Source organism: Bison bison, unplaced genomic scaffold (assembly GCF_000754665.1).
Source record: "Bison bison bison isolate TAMUID 2011002044 unplaced genomic scaffold, Bison_UMD1.0 scf7180017864041, whole genome shotgun sequence".
Classification (NCBI taxonomy): Eukaryota; Metazoa; Chordata; class Mammalia; order Artiodactyla; family Bovidae; genus Bison; species Bison bison.
The window spans coordinates 5,649,388-5,653,301 of record NW_011494613.1 but is presented as its reverse complement, the minus strand read 5'-3'; the positions used below and the strand labels follow the sequence as shown (position 1 = coordinate 5,653,301).

The window sequence follows — 3,914 nt, the reverse complement described above, 5'->3', positions numbered from 1 at the left end:
AATTATAGGCTCACTCTCCCCAAAATTTCTTTTTTTTTTTTTTATTTTATTTTTAAACTTTACATAATTGTATTAGTTTTGCCAAATATCAAAATGAACCCACCACAGGTATACATGTGTTCTCCATCCTGAACCCTCCTCCCTCCTCCCTCCCCATACCATCCCTCTGGGTCGTCCCAGTGCACTAGCCCCAAGCATCCAGTATCGTGCATCGAACCTGGACTGGCATCTCGTTTCATACATGATATTTTACATGTTTCAATGCCATTCTCCCAAATCTTCCCACCCTCTCCCTCTCCCATAGAGTCCATAAGACTGTTCTATACATCAGTGTCTCTTTTGCTGTCTCGTACACAGGGTTATTGTTACCATCTTTCTAAATTCCATATATATGTGTTATTATTCAAAAAGCATAGAGCTTAGGCTGTTAAGGATATAGCAGTGATAAAAGCTTTCCTAGTCATTTCTAAAAGGCAACACTTCATAGTTTTTTCTCTCCAGTGGTTCTCTAACATACTTGTAGAAGGAAGGCAATGGAAAACCAAGAATAAAAATAGCTGAGCTCTCCACAATTGGGCTTCCTGCCTACTTGCCATGTTCAAAGAAAAGAGGAGATACCATCTTGCAACAGAGGCTTCATAGACACCTGGGCTTCTCCAGTGACATCAGGCATTTGATGCCCCATGTCTCTTGGTTCTTCTTGTTGCCAATGGTCAACCTGGCGATGGTGGTGAAATGAGAACAATTAACCTGTAAATGAAAGAGGGCTTCCTTTAACAGTTGAAGAGTACTGTCTGGCACAGTTTCAAAGACTTGTAGTGTTTTTAATGTGGGAATTTCTCCAAATTCAAGTAAAGTTTTGGGTATTATGTTAAAGCACCAACTGAGTGATAGGTGTTAGAGGTAGTTGAGTTGTTAAAATTCTGGAAAGCAGTCGTTTTCAGCATGACACTATCGCTTAAGTCTAGGTGGACAAGACTGGGACATCTTCCAACTAAGGTAGAGACATCTGATCTCTGCAGATTCTTTCGATATTCGCTGAGATTTAGCTGGGTGATGGTCTCCGACACAGTGCAACAGCCGTCTGTACGTGCTTTTCGGTGAAGTCATAGCACCAAGAGAGGTTCAGCTCATCCAGTCTGGAAGAGCTGCTCAGCAAAGTCTTCAGGACAGATTCAGAGAATCCAGAACACCCAGAAAGGTTTAGTCGCAGTAAATCTGCGTTTTGAGCAAGCTTGTCGACAATGGGATCCGAAAGCCAGAGGCCTTCCAGGCTGAGATTCAGCAACTTGGAACAGTGAGACAGAAGGCCATGCAGGTAGAGACATTGATCACGGAGTTCGACAGGTCCAGGTGCTGTAGATGAAAAGGGCCGAAATGTTCATCTAACGGTTGGTCCATAAATGATCGTGGACAGCGGAAGGCAAACACCCCTCGGGACAGCAGCCGACCAACCACGTCCGGGTAGAGGTTTCTTCCCACAAGGTCTCCAATCTGCCAGAGAGACTCGTCAAACCTGGAGTGTCTTTATTTCCAGCACTCCTGTGAATGGAAGGGCAGGGACTCCTGTGTTTTCACAGTAAGAGTCGCTAGATGATACCATCTCACAAACACTGGAGACTTTCAGGAGTTCAGGGAAGCACAGACAGGAAAGGATTCCTAAGAGCAGCAGGTCTGGACGGGAGTCCCAAGAAACACACAGTCCAGGGCCACTGTCTTCAGATCGCTATGGAAAGCAGGTGTGGCTCGTTCCAGCCTAATCCTGCAGAGCTCCTGGACAGGAATCTCTGTGGCAGAAATAGGAGATTCACAAGGTTTCAAGTACTTTACACAAGAAGAAGCACCACCAACTTGGACTGAAAAGGACACAGAGAGTAGAAAATGAAAGAAGGGTGTAGCTGTATACCCTCTCACGCTCCAAGTATTAACGGCAGGAAATAGGCTGATAAAGCTACCCAGCTGCAAACACTTGATACACACAGAAGTCGCTCAGTCGTGTCCGACTCTTTGCGACCCCATGGATTGTAGCCCACCAGTCTCCTCAGTCCATGGGATTTTCCAGGCATGAATATTGGAGTGGGTTGCCGTTTCTTCTCCAGCAAACACCTGATATTTTTCATGAAAAAACAGGACTCAGATGGGAGATGCTCGAGCCCAAACAGTAGAATGATGAAACATACAGCATTATCCCCAGCTCTTGAAATCTAACGGAGTTTGCCAGGCTGAGTTTCAAAAGTTTTGGGGACTGGTGAGTAATTTTTTCCTTCTATTTTATCCATTTATGAACCACATATATGAAAATATTAACCTATTCCTATCTTACCGTGTATTATGCTATGCTATGCTATGTTAAGTCACTTCAGTCGTGTCTGACTCTGTGTGACCCCAGAGATGGCAGCACACCAGGCTCCCCCATCCCTGGGATTCTCCAGACAAGAACACTGGAGTGGGTTGCCATTTCCTTCTCCAATTCATGAAAGTGAAAAGAGAAAGTGAAGTCGCTCAGTCGTGTATGACTCCTAGCGACCCCATGGACTGCAGCCCCCCAGGCTCCTCCATCCTGGAGGATTTTCCAGGCAAGTGTACTGGAGTGGGGTGCCATTGCCTTCTCCGACCGTGTATTATGGGAGCAGATAATTTGTTCTTTAGTTTCACAAGCCCATAGATGGAGAGAAACTATACCAGGAAGAGATTATCAGTGAGTCTCACATATATCTAATTTAGATAATACAGATGATGATACATAGAATTTTTACTTTATGAGATACAGATAAGACATTGGCCTTTAAGTTGATGCTGTAATGCATTAAGACTTTTGAGGATATTGGGATGTGTTGTATATATTTTTTATATGGGAAGAATGTGAATATTTTGGAGCCAGAAGGTAGACCATAGTAGGTAGAATAATATTCCCCCAAGATATCCATGTTCTAATGCCTGGAGCTTGTGAATATGTTAATTTATATACCAATAGAGACTACAGATGTGATTAAGAATATGGAATCTGAGATGGAGAAATTATACTGTAAAAAAAAATATATATATATATATATATAAATATATATAAAGGAAGGTTATAGTCCATGGGGTCACAAAGAGTTAGACATGACTGAGCGACTACCCTATACTGGGACCTATGAGAAGCAAACTGTCCTTTCTACATATATATACATATATATATTTAACAGTATAATTTCTCCAGGAAAATTATTTCCTGGCTGTGGTCAAAGAAAGATGTGATGATGGGAGAGGACTCAGACAGATGACAAGGACTTGGACTGCCATTACTGGCTTCGAAGATGAAGCTCAGGCTCAGACGGCAAAGCGTCTGTCTGCAATGCAGGAGACCAGGGTTCGATCCCTGGGTTGGGAAGATCCCCTGGAGAAGGAAATGGCAGCCCACACCAGTATTCTTGCCTGGAAAATCCCATGGACTGCGGAGCCTGGTAGGCTACCATCCATGGGGTTGCAAAGAGTCAGACACGACTGAGTGACTTCACTTCACTTCACTTCACTTGATTTTGCCTCAGTTGCTGCAAATTCTGTTCTGGACACAGATGTTCCGAAAATCAAGCCCAGATTAAGTGCACACACTCCACACTCTTTCTACCAGAAAGTTGATGGAAAAATCATAGGTCCCTCTGACTGCTACAATGAAAAACAGGAAACTTGCTACTGCAAAATTATACTCAAGGGAGAACTGGAAAATAGGAGGGGGAAATTGTCACTGAAAATGACAAATTTATCAACTTTTGAATGTGTAGCAAGACTATTAGTAGATGTAAGCATAAAAGACCAAGGCTAATCTACCAGACCTATGAAGTAATTTAGGAATGTATAGTAACAGTAAATCACATACAATTGCCACTATGTTCTCATTAATAAAAAAAACCACAGAGAGAAAAGGGATGCAT

General features: G+C 42.9%; 1 pseudogene; it reads right to left on the bottom strand.

The window, feature by feature from the left end:
* Positions 1-636: 636 nt before the first annotated feature.
* Positions 637-3,914, bottom strand: part of LOC104985277 — a 68,556-nt pseudogene continuing 65,278 nt past the window's right edge.